The sequence below is a fragment of the Ornithorhynchus anatinus genome, chromosome 1 (assembly GCF_004115215.2).
Source record: "Ornithorhynchus anatinus isolate Pmale09 chromosome 1, mOrnAna1.pri.v4, whole genome shotgun sequence".
Taxonomy (NCBI): Eukaryota; Metazoa; Chordata; class Mammalia; order Monotremata; family Ornithorhynchidae; genus Ornithorhynchus; species Ornithorhynchus anatinus.
Genome location: NC_041728.1, coordinates 71,728,516 through 71,746,845, shown reverse-complemented (window position 1 = coordinate 71,746,845; position 18,330 = coordinate 71,728,516). Strand labels below are relative to the sequence as shown.

The window sequence follows — 18,330 nt, the reverse complement described above, 5'->3', positions numbered from 1 at the left end:
TGAGGCTCACAGTCTCAATCCCCATTTTACAGATGAGGTAACTGAAACCCAGAGAAGTGAAGTGACTTGCCCAAGGTCACACAGGAGACAAGTGGGGGAGGTGGGATTGGAACACATGCCCTTCTGGCTCTGGGATCAGTGCTCTATTCACTCTGCCTTGGAAGGATTGGCTTAAATGTTACTGAAACCCCCAGGTGGAACGAGTTATAAAGTGATGAATACAAAGTGAGGGTTAAAAGTCATTCATTCATTCATTCATTCAATCATATTTACTGAGCACTTACTGTGTGCAGAGTGAAGTACAATTCAGCAACAGAGACAATCCCCCAAACATGAAAAAGAAGTGGGGTATGCTGGGCAGCAGCAGCATGAGAGAGATTCAATGATGGATGATTAAGTGATCAAAACGTTGATCAAAGACAATGGCAGAGGCTGAAGTTTTTACTGCGCAGAAGGCAATGGTAAATAAATTCCATATCTTTACCAAGAAAACTCTATGGATACACATACCAGGATGACCTTATGACAGAAGATGAGACGTTTTGAAGAGGGTATGTCCATGGAGTTGCTATGGGTAGGAAACAACTTGACAGCATTTGAAGAAGTGACTTCCTGCCTCCAAGCGGTTCACCTGATGGATCATTCCAGTAAATTGTTTGGCTCTATGGAGATCTCTAGAGTTGGAGATTCCATAACTTTGTTTACCTTGTAATGGTCCCAGGGCTTAGCGTGGTGCTTATAACCCCCTTAATAAAACACCAGAACTAACTAGAGTGGAATTAATCAGAGAGATTAATCCTTCTCCCAAAGTGTGTTAACACTCTTTTCTTTTCTTCTCTCCTCTGTGGGGACTCCCAGAATAAAAGGTCTAGTTTCAGGCCCTATCAAAGCACATAGCAGTAGAGTAGGACAGATGAACCTTTTTTATTGTATTGTTAAGCACTATGTGGCAGGTATGGTTCTAAACACTGGGGTAGATAGAAGGTAATCAGATTAAACACAGTCCAATTCCCACATGGCATTCACAATCTTAATCCCCATTTTACAGCTGAAGTAACTGACACACAGAAAAGTGGGACCTATTCAAGATCACACAGCAGACAAGTGGTAGAGCCCAGACTAGAACCCAGGTCCTTCTGACTACCAGGCCTGTGCTCTATCCACAAGGCCATGCTTCTTCTTAAAGACTCCCTTGTTAAAACCTTATTCAAAGAATCCTCCTTTTCACCCCAAATTCCTCCCACCCCACCTATTTTTAATTTGAATAGAGAAAGTATGCTCTGACTTTCACCAGGGCAGTGTCTACACCAATGAACTTGGGACTGTAGCCTAGAACAGCCCCTAGTGCCAGGATGAGGTTAAACAGGCAGGCATCTTGCACAGTGCCTGCCCACTGTTGCAAAGCATCCTCTTCCCCTATGTTGCTGGTTAGCTAGTAATTGGCAACAGCTGGAATGTTGATTCCATCTAACTGGCACACAAGAGAAGAAAATTGGTTGGGAATTTAAGGAAGTTTCGTGGTGCATTATTAGGAAGCCCAAAGAAACTGTCACTGCCCACAACTTCCTCTTGAAAATTTAATCCAATTATCCCTTAAATTTCCTGCCTTCAGGTTAAACAAGCACAGTTATTTTCATCCATCAATCATTTGATATTTACTGAGGGCATACTGAGTGTAGAGAACTGTTTTAAGCACTTGGGAGAGTACAACACATAGAGTTGGTAGGCATTTACAGTTTAGGGGGGGAGAAAAACATTAAAATAAATTGCAGATCAAGGAAATGGGAGAGCAGAAGAATGTTTACATTTTTCCTTTGAAGCTCTCGTCTCTATCTGCTACTCATCTACTACTCTTCTTCAGGCCTTTTTTCTACATCCTTATTTCAATCAATCAATTGTGTTTATTGAGCACTTATTGGGTGCACAGCACTGTACTAAGCACTTAGGTAAGTACAGTATAACAATCTAATAGAGTTGGTAGACACGTGAGTGGAGACTAGAAGAGATTGTCTTGCCTTATGCCATCGAGTCCTCTCTGACTCATAGCAACGCCACAGGTACATCTCTCCCAGAACACCTCACCTCCATCTACAATCATTCTGGTAGTGATTCCATAGAGTTTTCTTGGCAAAAATATGGAAGTAGTTTACCATTGCCTCCTCCACCCTTGAATCTCTCCCATGCTGCTGCTGCCCAGCACAGGTGAGTTTTGACTTGTAGCAGATTGCCTTCCACTTGCTAGCCACTGCCCAAGCTAGGAATGGAATGGATGTACCTCTGCTTGACTCTCCCTCCAGTAGTCAAGTGTGGTAGAGTACTGGAAACTCCCCAGGTGCAACCCTGAGAGGCCCCAGAAGAGATTACAGGTTTCTAATTAGGATCTGATGAACACCAAATGCAGAGGAAACTTTTCTTCCCAGTCCTTACACACTTCAGGAGAGTATGATAGATGAGCCACCTGTTTTGAAAAAAACATAGCACTGAATGTCCACTATGACATCCACTGGAAGATCTCCTGGTGCTTTCTGAATGGTAAACATTCCTCTAGGGCATTGGATTACCATTTTACTCTCAGATAAATTAAGCATGTGGAGAGTGACTTGCCCTAAACAAATTAAAAACAAAGAATAGACCTCCCAAGTCTGACCTCCCACCTGGTTCTACAGTCATACTTTCATTCATTCATTCATTCAATAGTATTTATTGAGCGCTTACTATGTGCAGAGCACTGTACTAAGCGCTTGGGATGAACAAGTCGGCAACAGATAGAGACAGTCCCTGCCGTTTGACGGGCTTACAGTCTAATCGGGGGAGACGGACAGACAAGAACAATGGCACTAAACAGCGTCAAGGGGAAGTCATACAGCTGACAACAATTCTCAACCAGTTCGGAAAGCATTAATCAGCAGCCTGGCTGTGTGGGATGGTGGAAAGAGCTAGAATTTGGATGTTGGTTTGATTGCCATACACACATAAAAAAGATTCATCTGTCCTGCTCTACTGCTATGTGCTTTGATAGGGTCCGTGTTGCCTAAAAACCACCAAAACCTTTCAGTTGAATAAGGTAGGTAGAAAGGAGGGAGAGCCTGCTGCAACCCATTGCAGTGTGCAAAAGCATCATTTTGAGGGAGGCCCTTACCAATTTCTAAGAATGGAAAGGGCTTTAAATACTTGTGAGACATCATTATTGTCACTTCAGGAATGGAAAGTAATCAACTATGACAGTAAGTAGTTCTGGTATCTATCAAAACTGAGACACCATCTAAAAATCAATCAATAGTATTTGTTTATTGTACTTGTACTAAAGTCCTTGGTAGGATAGATAGAGGTATGAGATGTGGTCCCTGACACAGCCAAAAGTGGGGATAGACACAGTTAGTAGGAGGAAAGAGAATGAAAAGATGGTTAGGTGAATAAATAATCTTATAAATCACTGAACATGCAAAGAGCCATATAAGAATGTGCTATGGGTATCTAACTGCAAAGGTGCCCAGGTGGCAGTCAGGAGAAGATGACCTGAGAAGAAAAATTAATTGGGAAAATTAAAAATTTACAAGACTTGTCCAGTGGATTAGAACCCAAGTCCTCTGACTCCCAGGTCTGTGCTCCTTCTGCTAGTCCATAATGTTTCTCTGCACTACTATGTTAAACCCCCCTTTTCCTTAATTCCCCCTCCCTTTCTCATTACCTCAATGTGCTCCCATTGTGCTTCCCCATCTCCCCACCCCATAGCACTTAGCTATATGCATATGTATATAATTCCATTTATTTATATTGATGCCTGTTTACTTGTTTTGATGTGCACACATTTTATAATTCTATTTATTTATAATGATGCCTGTTTTTTTGATGTCTGTCTCCCCCCTTCTAGACTGTGAGCCCACTATGGGCAGGGATTGATTGTCTCTCTTTACTGCTGAATTGTCCTTTCCAAACGCTTAGTATAGTGCTGTACACACAGTAAGCACTCAATAAATATGATTGAATGAATGAATGAACTGTTTACTCTGTACAAATATTCATTTAGTTTGTAGAGTGAGAAACAGCGTGGCTCACTGGAAAGAGCATGGGCTTGGGAGTCAGAGGTCATGGGTTCTAATCACGACTTCACCACTAGTCAGCTGTGTGTGACTTTGGGCAAGTCACTTAACTTCTCTGTGCCTCAGTTACCTCATATGTAAAATGGGGATTAAGACTGTGAGCCCCATATGGGACATCCTGATTACCTTTATCCCCCTTCAGCACTTAGAACAGTACTTGGCACATAGTAAGTGCTTAACAAATAACAATATTATCATTATTATTAATAATAATTTAAAAAATTATAGGCAGGCACCTGGGACATGGGTTCTAATCCCAGTTTTACCACTTGTCTGCTGTGTGACCTTGAGCAAGGCACTTAACTTCTCTGTGCTTCAGTTACCTCATCTGTAAAATGGGGTTTAAACTGTCAGCCCCTTGTGGGACAACCTGATTACCTTGTATCTACCCCAGTGCTTAGAACAATGCTTGGCACGTAGTAAGGGCTTAACAAATACCATAATTATTATTAAGGTGCAAGTTGTTAGTTTATTTAATTTTTCCTGAAAATTTACCACTCTAGGCCAAGGTCAATAAATAGTATCCACTCGAAAATCTGATCCTGCAGAGAGGGGACTGGGCCTGGTGAGAAGAAGCACAGCCTAGTGGATAGGGCACAGGCCTGGGAGTCAGAAGGTCAAGGATTCTAATCCTGGCTCTGTCACTTGTTTGCAGTGTGACCTTGGGTAGGTCATGTCACTTCTCTGGGCCTCAGTTACCACATTTGTAAAATGGGTATTGAGACGTGGGATTGTGTCTCTGGGACTGTGTACTAGCACTTAGTATAGTGCCTGGCAATAGTAAGCACTTAATACCATAATTATTATACACATGCACACACCCACACACAAACACACAAGCATGACAAGAATCACACAGACACATACAAAAATAGACACCCTTGGAGAAAGGTTAGGGCTTGAAGGAATGAGACTGGATGGGCTATACAAAAAATTCTGGCCTTTGTCCCAACAGCTCTAATAATGCAGGAAAATGGCTCCCATTATTCCCTCCCACACACTCCCATTTTCCTCCTCCATCCTCCAGATGGTGCCCCCCCTTCAGGCAAAGGTGGGAAACAAGGAAATGGGGAAACTAATAGGGCCTAGGAATCCTTTAAGCAGAAGTTTCACCAGTTTATTGAAGTAAATGCATTTTTACCATCTCTGTAGGTAAATTTTCCCTTTGTGAAAAACATCTCATCTAATGGATGTTATGAGTATTCAGTTCATGATCAGGTGGGGTTCCAAAAGAGAAATAATGACTTTATGGATAGAAATACCAACCCTACCAGGCTGATCAAGTGGCTTCATTTCTGTCAGCCCCACCCTGGAATTACCACTTAAGTGCTCTTGCCTTTCCCTGAACCCATTCCAAAAAACAATCTTGTCCTTTAGCCAATAATATGTTAAGTGCCTTCCACACCAACTGTATAGACATTTTGTTTTCCAGCTGCTCCTGTTTGTAATGAAATCCTCCTACACTTTAGAAAAGTGCTCCATTTCAGAGACAGAACAAATACCATTGGCTACTGAGCTCTGCCAGATCCTTAGATGCTGATTCACTGATCTGGAGGGACCTCCACTTGCTCCCTTTGCCCTTCTCCCTCTTTCCCCCTCTCCCCACCCCACGGCACTTATGTATATATATTAATGATGGTATTTGTTAAGTGCTTACTATGTGCAAAGCACTGTTCTAAGTGCCAGGGGTGAGGGGGGGATACAAGGTGATCACATTGTCCCACATGGGGCTCACAGTCTTAATCCCCATTTTACAGATGAGGTAACTGAGTCACAGAGAAGTTAAGTGACTTGCCCAAAGTCACACAGCAGACAAGGGGCAGAGCCGGGATTAGAACCCATGATCTCTGACTCCCAAGCCCGGGCTCTTTCCACAGAGCCTTGCTGTATATATGTATATAGCTATAATTCTATTTATTTATAATGATGCCTGTTTACTTGTTTTGATGTCTATCTTCCCCCACCTAGAGTGTGAGCCCATAATGAGCTGCTCCAGCCTCACTCCCCCTCTTCCATCTCTTTTCCTGCAGCTATCAAGGAGGACTGATTCTCTGCCTCCCTAGCTGAACATGGGATCTCTCAGTTAAATAGCAAAACAGCAGTAAAAGCCCTCCTAGTACCCTGGAAGAACTGCAATTGGGGTCTTTTTTTTAAAGTGGTATTTATTAAGCACTTACTATGTGCTGGGCACTGGACTAAGTGCTGGGGTAGAGGCAAGATAATCAAGTTGGACACCATCTAGGCTTCACATGGAGCTCACAGTATTAATCTCCATTTTTACGGATGAGATAACTGATCCCCAGAGAAGTGAAGTGAGTTGCCCAAGCTCACACAGCAGACAAGTGGCAGAACCAGGAATAGAAACTAGGTCTTTTTGACTCCCAGGCCTGTGCTCTACCCCCTAGACCATGCTGCTTCCCTGCTGAAGGGGAAATTGGGCTTTGACTGAGGAAAATCATGCCAAAGTCAAAAGAATGTTACCCCTTGCTTTCCAAACTGATGCTGAGAACCTCCTGTAGGCAGAAAGAGCAGCCTCTGTCCCTCGGGCAGAAATTCCCACCACCCCTGAACTCCTCCCCTGCCAGCTCCAAGAGGCAGGAGGGGCAACAGGAATGGCCATCACCAATGAGTGACCAGACACCAAAGAAAGAAGATAAACATTTGCAGGGAGGTGGGGAAACACATGACGAAAGAAAGCTAGACAGAAAGTCCATTGATCCAAAAGGTCTGTCTGACCTTTCCTTAATAACTTGAACAGTTATGCTGAGTGCCCTGTTTTGGCTCTTCATTAAACCTTGACTTATCCAACAGCTGGCTGTCTTAGGAAAATGCAAAAGTCCAAAAGCGAATTAACAGTAACTTCATTCAAGGAGTGGCGGCAAGGGCAGCCTCCCTTGCACCCCCACTCCCCCCAAAAAAGATGGTTTGATACTGTTCATCCTCTCTGCCATATAAGAGGATTGAAGTTTGGAGAAAATAGGGAATCGAGGTGAGAGTGAGCATTCCTTAAAAAAAAATTCCTAAAAACTGCAAAATAAATCAACTGCTTCAGGAATGGCCTGCTGCACTCTAACAGAAGAGACAGCCTGGAAGCTTATATTAAAATGTGGGTAAGGATCAAAAAGCATTTGTCAAGGAATAAATCGTAACCTCTCTGGCAACTGACTATTCCAGCCTGAAAAATACTAACAATGAAACAGTTTGGGAGCGGCTGTGACAGCATAGTTTTCCACCCTCCCTGAACCCAGTTGTTAAATTGCCTGCAACCTCCAAAGCCCTGGGCTTTTTAAACTCTCCTTGCATTATTTTAAAAACCTCCTAGGGGCCCTGCCGAGATTCAAAGACACAACTTGACAAACAAGCCCCTGTGTTTGTCATCAATCCGAAGCATGCTCATCTCATCTCAGCCTCATCCCATCTCCTCTGTTCCTTAGGACATGGGGTGTGGAGTTGCTATGAATAGCAACAGAACCTGACTCCGGACTGCTTGCTGGGAAACACTAAACTCATCTGGCCTGACTCATCGGAGCGGACTGAATTCATGCCAGCATACTGATAAGGAAGAAGCCCTTTAGCCAGAGACCAGGGAGTCTTTTAAAGGTTTACTCTGATGTCTAACTGCCGTCCCTGTCTTTTCCGGAGCTGCAGTGAATTTTTAGATAGGTGATGCTATCAGCTACGATACAAGGCACACAGTTACATCTCTCTGCGTGTAGCTAAGATAACGGAGGGAAATATTTTTCTCCTTCTAAGAAAATTTAAGTTCTGAAGTGAGTTTGGGGCCCAGGGCAGCAAAACAGGCTTAGATGGTGCCCTGCTGGGAAGCCTTGGAATGGATCTACCTCCTCATTCTGCTCAACTCTTTAGAATTCACAGTTTGCCACTGAACAAGCTAATTCATCTCTATTCTTTGATGATACAGTAAAGACTTTTAAAATGACATGAGTTCTTTCTGTAAGAAAGTATTCTACTGAATGCAGGGAAATAGAAATGTGTCTGAGACCAGACAAGTCACTTACTGACCTCTCAGCCTCCTGTCTCTCCCCACTCCAGTCACTCTGCTGCCCAGATAACTTTTTTACAAAAACTTTCAGGACATGTCACCTACTCCTTGAAAAACTCCAGTGGTTGCCCATTCAGTTCCACATCAAACAAAAACTCCTCACCATTGGCTTTAAAACACTCCATCACCTTGTCCCCTCCTACCTCACCTTGTTACTCTGCTACACCCAATCCGCACACTTGGGTCCTCTAATGCTAACCTTCTCACTGTGCCTTGATCTCGTCTATCTCACTGCCTGACCCTATCCTACATCCTGCTTCTGGCCTGGGATGCCATCCCTCCTCAAATCTGAAATACAATACTCTCCCACACTTCAGAGACTTATTGAAGGCACATCCCTTCCAAAAGGCCTTCCCAGACTAAGCCCCCCTTCTCTGCTTCTCCTCTTCTGCGGTCACCCTGACTTGCTCCCTTTGTTCTTCCCCATTTCCATACCCACAGCACTTACGTACTTATGTGTAATTTGTTCATGTGTATTGATGTCTGTCTCCCCATCTCTAGACTGTAAACTCATTGTGGGAAGGGAATGTGTCCATTTTTTGTGTATTGTACTCTCCCAAGTGTTTAGTACAGTGCTCTGCATAGTGTATGTGCTCAAAAAATATGATTGAATGAATAAATGAATGAACAGTCCCCATGATCCAGTCTTCCTACCAAGCAAGTAGGCCACGTTTTAGCTCACTGACATTCCTTGAACTAGTTTAAGAATTAAGGAGCCTTTGGCTTGCAAATATGTGATGAGGCTGGAGCTTGAAAATGAAAGCAAACAGGTAGGATAGAGCAAAGGATATGAATGGGATAAAGGGATGAGGATGTAGAGAATCTCTCCTTCCTATCCAGGAGGGCAAGTAACTTTGCAGATTCAGTTGGGAAGGAATAGTATGGAATCCCCAAACCAAGCAGGTCTGGAGGGGGAAAGCATAAGACCCTTAAATGTTTGCTATCTACACCCATCTCTGAAAAAAAGAGTTTAGGTAATGGAAAAGATAAATATGACCCTTTGTGGATTGATTAACTTGTGTTTCATTCTGACAGAAAAAAGCTCATCAGAGAGAATCACCCCAGGACAGAATTTCCTGAGCTACGTCTGATTACTGAAGTTGTGCTTCTTCCCATTTTTAAAGTCTGTTGAGTCTGTCATGACCCAAAGCAAAAGGCATCACCAGTGTGACCCTCATAGGGTACTGAATGGAGGAAGGTGGCTGGAGCTATGCTCTTAGGCAATCTGAGAACTTTTGTGGTGTTGAAAGGAACAAAAATGGGAACTCAAGGGAGATTAATATGTCTCCCTGAAACTGGGACTGTGACTCTCTTTTCATTTACAGCTTTTTGGGCAGTGTGGATAACCTTCCTCTTGGAGTAGGGTGTACTGGAAATGAAATGGTAAAATGGCAGCTTCTCCTCATCCCTGCTGCTACAAACCTGCCAATGTACGTTTCAGTCCCCTCATATCACCCCCACTTAAAACATGAACTCTTTGGGGGTCCTACCAGTAGTTTTTAGATATGGGATGGAACCCCCAAATTTGTGACCAGCCAACCTAGAAAAAGACATCTTACTGAACTGCATTAGCCTTCCAAGCACCATTTTTTAATCTTGTTTTGTCTTATGACATTGAGTCATCTCCAACCCATAGTGACACTATGGAAACATCTCTCCCAGAATGCCCCACCTCCATCTACAATCATTCTGATAGTGTTTCCATAGAATTTTCTTGGTAAAAATACAGACGTATTTTACCTTTGCCTCCTTCCATGCAGCAAGCTTGAGTCTCTGCCCTCAACTCTTTCCCATGCCTCTGCTGCCCAGCACAGGTGAGTTTTTACTTATAGCAGATTTCCTTCCACTCACTAGCCACTGTCCAAGCTAGGAATGGAATAGGTATGCCTTTGCTTGACTCTTCTTCCCATTGTCAAGACTGGTAGAGTACTGGAAACTCTCCAGGTATGACCCTGAGAGGGGTCCATTTTATAAACAAGTTGCTAAACCTATTCCAAGGTATCTAAGGGGATAGCAAAAATCTCCACATGGTTGACCTGTCTGCACAACAAACATGCTTAAAACCTAACTTTCTTCATCTACATTGTCACCACTGCCATCTTCCCTGGTACTAGGGTCTTGAAGTGATTCTCAACTCCTTATTTTCATTTGGTCCTCATAACCAATCTAATCCTAGAACTGCTGACTTTTCCTTAAAAACACTATGTGGCTCTGTCTCTTTCTCTCCATACAAGAAAGCCACTACCCTGGTTCAAGCATTCATTGTATCATGACTGACTCTTGTACTGACCTCCTTGCTGGTTCCCTTGCCCCCTGTCAGTGTCCGTCTCTGTCTCTATTTCTCCTTCAGACAATTACTGTGCTTATATCTTTCCTTCTACTCAGGTCATCAATGAGTCAATGAGTCAATAAATCAATGGTATTTACTGAACACCTAACAGTTAGCAGAACACTTGGGAGAGTATAATCCAAAAGAGTTGTTAGACATCATCCCTGCCCTCATGGAGCTTCTAAGCTAGTGGGGGAACGGCATTAAAATAAATTACCAATAAGGGAAAGAGTATAAGAATATACTTATTCTTAAGAAAAACAGACCCAGGTGTCTAGATAAAAACAGACTGGAGAGCAAATAGCTCAAGAAAACAAGAGATAATGTAGGGAACATGGCTATACACTCTGTTATACGTCCCAAATGCTTAGTACAAGGCTCAGCACATTGTTTAATAAATATGATTGATTGATGGCTTGATATGATTTTAGTAGGACTTTGAAGAAGGGGAGCATGGTGAGCTTTCAGATGGGAGCTGGGAGGAAGTTCCAGGCCAGGTGGAGGAAAAGAGGAAGGGATCAACAGTGAGGGAGATGAATTGAGGTAGAATAAGTAAAATGATGTTAAAGGAGTGAAGTGTGTTGACTGGGTTATAGCAAGAGATGAACAAGCTCAGACAGGTTGATGTGTTGCCTTAAACTGATGATAAAGAGTTACTGTTTGATTTGGAGAGGGATCAGCAGTCCTTGGAGGTTTTTGAGAAGTGGAGAGGTGTTTTAGAAAAGTGATCCAGGCAGCAGAAAGAAGGATGAACTGAAATGGGGAGAGACTGGAGGCAGGAAATTCAGCAAGGTGGTTGATGCAGTATTTGAGGGAGAGATATGGTAAGTTCTTTAATCAGCATGGTGGCAGTTTGAATGGAAAGGAAGGAATAGATTCTAGAAAAGTTGTGAATGAAGAATCAACGGAATTTGGTGACAGACAGTATATAGGTTCAATGAGAGAGAAGATCAAGAAAATCAATTAATCAATCAAATACAGATAAGGGAAGGAGTATAAGAGTGCTTCCTATGTGCAGAGCACTGTACTAAGCACTTGGGAGAGTACAATATAACAAAGTGACACTTCCCTGACCACAAAATGCCAAAGTTGTTGGCTTATGAGAAAGAGATGGTTGTCTACAGTGATAGGAAAGACAAGGGGAAGGCAGGGTTTGGGTGGGAAGATGAAGAGTTCAGTTTTGCACTAGAAAAATTTGAGGTATCAGCAGCACATCCAGGTAGAAATGATCTGAAGGAAGGAGGAAATGTGACTGCAGAGAAGGAGAGAGATCAGTTTTGTAGCGGTAGATTAGAGAAACACCAGTGTAGAAATGGTAGTTGAAGCTGTTAGGAACAAATGAGATATCCAGAGGAATGGGTTTAGATAGAGAATAGAAGGGAGTTCATAATTAAGCCATGTTTATCTCATTTTCAATGCATTTTGAAATAGAATACAATAATTACACAGTATTATTATATGTAACAAACTGCCAGCTTACTGTGCTTTTATTTACATATGGAAATTCTCAAATAAAAATTAGAAATCCCAAGTTCCACAGGGAATTCATAATATTTCTCTCTACCTAAACGTAATATGAGAACTAGTGGTCCTTTTCAGGATGTTGCTGTCATATTCATATATATTGCATGTTGTAATGCGGATGTCATTTCTAATGTGCATTCTATGGGAATAGTAAACTATTTTGAGTAGACCTAGATATTTCAGCTAGTACAGACACTCAGGGCTTTTGTGTAGTCTATTTTTACCTTTTTAAAATGGTGCTGAATCCTTCTTTATGGAGATAGTGGATTGGACATTTACAAAATCCTGCCCACCAATAAGCAATAAAAATATCCACAGAATTTTAGATGTTGCCTGACTTAAGCACAGTGCCCAGTCTGCTAGGAGAGTTTCAATGGGTCTTTGTTTTAAAGTGCCTACACAATCTATGTATAGCTAATATACACTGATACACAAGTGCTGAGGCTGTCTGTAAATAAATACACTGATATATAATTGCAAGAGCTGGCAGATTGGTTGATAAAAATCTAAATACTGATAACTAGGCATGGAACGATTGTTGGGGTGGGTGGAAGTTTAGGAGAGCTTAGAAAACAGAGTTAGCTGAGAGCTGACAAATTAGGAAGGAACGAAGTCCTGGGAACAATTTGAGAAGAAGTTGGAGTCTGACAGACCTAGAGAGGGGCACAGTCATAAGGTGAGCTAGGAAGAAATGAAGAGTGTGAGAAGTTGAATAGTAGATGAGGATGAGGTATAGAGCCTATGTTTTGTATGGCTTCAACTACAATCTGTTCTTGAATGATTCCCAAATTTACCTCTCCAGGCCTGATCTCTCTTCTTCTCTGCAGTCTCACATTTCTTCCTGCCTTCAGGACATATCTAAGTGGATGCCCTGTTGATACCTCAAATTTAACATATCAAAACAGAACTCTTCATCTTCCCACCCAAATCCTGTACTCCTCTTAACTTCCCCAGAAAGCACCAGTATCCTCCCCATCTCCCCAAATTCTATAGCTTCTACCTTCACAACTTCCGTAAAATACACCCTTTCCTCTTCATGCAGACTGTTACCACACTATTCCTAGCACTTAAAATATTCCTTCTTGACTACTGCATCAGCATTTTTGCTGACCTCCTTGCCTCTTGTTTCATTGTCATATTTATTGCATGCTTCCTGTATCCAGAGCATTGTACTAAGTGCTAGGGAGATTAAAATACAGCAATAAACAGACACATTTCCTGCCCACAATGAGTTTACAGTCTGGAGAGGAAGACAGACATTAATATAAATTAATGAATTACAGATATGTACATAAGGGCTGTGAGACAGGGAGAGGGAGATGAACAAATGGAGCAAGTCAGAGAGATGCAGAAGGGAGTGCTATCCCTCCTCGACTCTGCCGACCTCCTTCTCCACCATACCGCGCCCACTCACCGACTCGGTCACACCTCGATCTCGTCATCTCCTACCGCTGCACTATCTCCTCCCTCACCAACTCTGAAATCCCTCTCTCTGACCATAACCTTCTCACCTGCCTCATCTCTCACACTCCCTCCCCCTGCAAATCTTCACTACTGCCCCACAGAGACCTCCGCTCTCTCGATCCCATCCGTCTTTCCAAAAGCATCTCTCCTCACCTTGCCGCCCTGTCCTCACTTCCCACTCTCGATAATCAGGTCTCCGCTCTCAACTCCACCCTCTCTACTCATCTCGACTCTCTCACCCCCCTTTCCCTCCACCGCTCTCGCTCCACTAACCCACAGCCCTGAATCACCTCCTCTGTCCGCCTCCTACGCACCTATGCTCGAGCTGCTGAGCGCTGCTGGCGAAAGTCCAAGCACCAAGCCAACCTCACACACTTTAAATTTATCCTTTCCTGCCTTAACTCTGCCCTCTCCTCCGCCAGGCAAAACTTCTTCTCCTCTCTCATCGACACCCATGCCCGTCACCCCCGCCGATTGTTCCGGATCTTTAACTCTCTCCTTAGGCCCCCTGTTCCTCCCCCTCCCCCATCTCTCACCCCCAGTGATCTGGCCACCTATTTCCTCATGAAAATCAACACAATCAGGTCTGAGCTCCCCAAAGTCACCCCTCCGCCTCTCCCCTCCCCCCCACCAACCCTCTCCCCTACTTTCCCATCCTTCCCTGCAGATCTCCTCCCTCCTCGCAAGGGCCACCCCCTCCACCTGCGCCTCGGACCCCATTCCCTCTCACCTTATTAAAACCATCGCCCCTGCCCTCCTCCCTTCCTTAACTTCCATTTTTAACCACTCAATCTCCAATGGTTCCTTCCCCTCTGCCTTCAAACATGCCCACGTCTCCCCCATCCTAAAAAAACCCACTCTTGACCCCACTTCCCCCTCTAGTTATCGCCCTATCTCCCTACTACCCTTCCTTTCCAAAATCCTAGAACGAGTCGTCTACAATCGATGCTTAGAATTCCTTAACTCCCATTCTCTCCTAGACCCCCTCCAATCTGGCTTCCGTCCCCTCCACTCTACCGAGACTGCTCTCTCTAAGGTAACCCATGACCTCCTTCTTGCCAAATCCAATGGCTCCTACTCCATTCTGATCCTCCTTGACCTCTCTGCTGCCTTTGACAGTGTCGACCATCCCCTCTTCCTCCATACCTTATCTCACCTTGGCTTCACGGACTCCATCCTCTCCTGGTTCTCCTCTTACCTCTCTGGCTGGTCATTCTTGGTCTCCTTCGCTGGCGCCTCCTCCCCCTCCCATCCTTTAACTGTTGGAGTTCCTCAAGGGTCAGTTCTTGGCCCTTTTCTGTTCTCCATTTACACTCACTCCCTCGGTGAACTCATTCGCTCTCACGGCTTTGACTACCATCTCTACGCAGATGACACGCAGATCTACATCTCGGCCCCTGTCCTCTCCCCCTCCCTTCAGGCGCGCATCTCCTCCTGCCTCCAGGACGTCTCCACCTGGATGTCGGCCCGCCACCTAAAACTCAACATGAGCAAGACTGAGCTCCTCTCTTCCCTCCCAAACCCAGTCCTCTCCCGGACTTCTCTATCACCGTGGATGGCACGACCATCCTTCCCGTCTCTCAGGCCCGCAATCTCGGTGTCAACCTTGACTCGTCTCTCTCGTTCACCCCACACATCCTATCCGTTACCAAGACCTGCCGGTTTCACCTTTACAGTATCGCCAAGATCCGCCCTTTCCTCTCCATCCAAATGGCTACCTTACTGCTACAGGCTCTCGTTATATCCCGGCTAGACTACTGTGTCAGCCTTCTCTCTGACCTCCCTTCCTCCTCTCTCGCCCCGCTCCAGTCTATTCTTCACTCTGCTGCCCGGCTCATCTTCCTGCAGAAACGATCTGGGCATGTTACTCCCCTTCTTAAACAACTCCAGTGGTTGCCTATCAACCTCCGCTCCAAACAAAACTCCTCACTCTAGGCTTCAAGGCTCTACATCACCTTGCCCCTTCCTACCTCGCCTCCCTTCTCTCTTTCTACCGCCCACCCCGCACACTCCGCTCCTCTGCCGCCCACCTCCTCACCGTCCCTCGGTCTCGCCTATCCCGCCGTCGACCCCTGGGTCACGTCCTCCCGCGGTCCTGGAACGCCCTCCCTCCTCACCTCCGCCAAACTGATTCTCTTTCCCTCTTCAAAACCTTACTTAAAAATCACCTCCTCCAAGAGGCGTTCCCAGACTGAGCTCCTCTTCCCCCTCTACTCCCTCTGCCATCCCCCCTTTACCTCTCCGCAGCTTAAGCCTCATTTTCCCCTTTTCCCTCTGCTCCTCCACCTCTCCCTTCCCATCCCCACAGCACTGTACTCGTCCGCTCAACTGTATATATTTTCATTACCCTATTTATTTTGTTAATGAATTGTACATCGCCTTGATTCTATTTAGTTGCCATTGTTTTTACGAGATGTTCTTGCCCTTTACGCTGTTTAGTGCCATTGTTCTTGTCTGTCCGTCTCCCCCGATTAGACTGTAAGCCCGTCAAACGGCAGGGACTGTCTCTATCTGTTGCCGACTTGTTCATCCCAAGCGCTTAGTACAGTGCTCTGCACATAGTAAGTGCTCAATAAATACTATTGAATGAATGAATAAACCCTCTTTTCCCCCTTTCCCTCTGCTCCTCCCCCTCTCCCTTCCCATCCCCACAGCACTGTACTCGTCCGCTCAACTGTATATATTTCCATTACCCTATTTATTTTGTAATGAATTGTACATTGCCTTGATTCTCTTTAGTTGCCATTGTTTTTACGAGATGTTCTTCCCCTTGACTCTATTTATTGCCATTGTTCTTGTCTGTCCGTCTCCCCTGATTAGACTGTAAGCCCGTCAAACGGCAGGGACTGTCTCTATCTGTTGCCAACTTGTTCATCCCAAGCGCTTAGTACAGTGCTCTGCACATAGTAAGCGCTCAATAAATACTATTGAATGAATGAATGAGTGGGAGAAGAAGAAAAGGGGGTATAGGGAAGGGCTCTTGGAGGAGATGCACCTTCAATAAGGCTTTGAAGGAGGGGAGAGTAATTGTCTGTCGGATTTGAGGAGGGAGGGTGTTCCAGGCCAGCGGTAGAGCACAAGCAAGGGGTCAGTGACAAGATAGATGAGTTCGAAACACAGTGAGAAGGTTAGTATTAGAGGAGTGAGGAGTGTGAGCTGGCTTGTAGTAGGAGAGTTAGTGAAGTGAGGTAGGAGGGGGCAAGGTGAGTGAATGTTTTAATGTCAATAATGAGGAGCTTTTGTTTGATATGGAGGTGGATGGGCAATGGCTGGAATTTTTTGAGGAGCAGGGAGACATGAATTAATTAGTTAATTCAATATTGATTGAATGCTTACTGTATACAAAGCACTGTACTAAGCACTTGGAAAGTACAATTCAGCAATAAAGAGAGACAATCCCTGCCCACACCTGGTTTACAGTCTAAGCCCGGGGGAGACAGACATCAAAACAAGTAAACAGGCATCAAAATAAATGAATAGAATTATAGATATATATTAGAATGAGATGGTTAAACTGCATCTCATAATTTACTCTCACTAAAGTACTACGTGGCATCTGTTCACACCTTGGTTTCATTTGTACCACTTGGTAGACTCTTCAATCATTTCAAACCAGAAATGTGTATGTAAACTTTAAAATATAAAGAACATCATTTTAAAAGCCATAATTTTTTCCAACACTCCCACCCCCCAGAAAAAAAAAATTCCATCCAAATAGCTACCATGTTAATCCAAGCATTTATCCTATCCCACCTGGATTACTGTATCAGCCTCCTAGCCAATCTCCCAGCCTCCTGTCTTTCCCCATTCCAGTCCATACTTCACTCAGCTGCTTGGACCATTTTTCAACAAAAATGTTCATGTTTTCCCTCACTTCAGGTTCTGAACGTTTCTGTAGAAAAATGATCCAGGCAGCAGAGTAAAGTATGGACTGCAATGGGGAGAAACAGGAGACTGGGAGATCAGCAAGAAGGCTAAACCAGTAATCCAGGCAGGATAAAATGAGTGACTGTATTAACAAGGTAGCAGTTTGGATGGAAAGGAAAGCGTGGATTTTAGCAATGTTGTGAAGGTGGGTCTGACAGGATTTAGTGATGATTTGAATATGTGGGTTGAAAGAGATAGAGGAGTCAAAGATAATGCCAAGATTACTGGCTTGTGAGACAGGAAGGATGATAGTGCTGCCTACAGTGATGGGAAAGTCAGGAGGAGGACAGGGTTTAGGTGGGAAGATAAGGCCTTTAGTCTGATGCTCAGATCATTTTAAAAAAAAATGTTCAGTCTATGGCTTGCCACTCCTCTGGAACCTTCAGTAGATGCTCATCTACCTCAGCATCAAAGAGAAACTCCATAACATCAGCTTTAAAGCACTCCACCTACCTTACCTCTCTGATTTCCAACTACAGCCCAGCCCATACACTTCACTCCTCTAACACCAATTTACTTTCTGTGCTTCAATCTCATCTCACTTCCAACCCCTTGTCTATATCCTCCCTCACTCTTATAGAACATCACTTTCTGCACTTTTAGTGGTTTTACTATAAAATCACATCTCCAAGATTTCCTAAAGTCCTCATTTAATAATAATAATTAATAATTGGGGTATTTATTAAGTGCTTACTATGTGCCAGGTACATAGTTAAGCATTGGGGTGGATACCAGTAAATCGAGTGGAACATAGTCCCTGTTCCAACTGGGGCTCACAGTCTCAATCCCCATTTTACAAATGAGGTAATAATAATAATGGTATTTGTTAAGCGCTTACTCTGTGCTAAGGACTGTTCTAAGCACTGGGCATTGTTTGAGGCACAGAGAAGTGAAGCGATTTGCCCAAGGTAACACAGCAAAGA

At 44.1% G+C, this 18,330-nt stretch overlaps 1 protein-coding gene and 2 non-coding genes across 17 annotated transcripts in view; all 3 read right to left on the bottom strand.

The window, feature by feature from the left end:
* Positions 1-18,330, bottom strand: part of LOC100073568 (muscular LMNA interacting protein) — a 221,747-nt gene that overhangs the window by 162,093 nt on the left and 41,324 nt on the right. The window lies entirely within an intron of this gene.
* On the bottom strand, positions 2,213-2,350 carry LOC114817741. The gene has a single exon (XR_003765601.1). It is a non-coding gene; the product is annotated as a small nucleolar RNA SNORA7 (small nucleolar RNA).
* Positions 9,988-10,125, bottom strand: LOC114817435. The gene has a single exon (XR_003765292.1). It is a non-coding gene; the product is annotated as a small nucleolar RNA SNORA7 (small nucleolar RNA).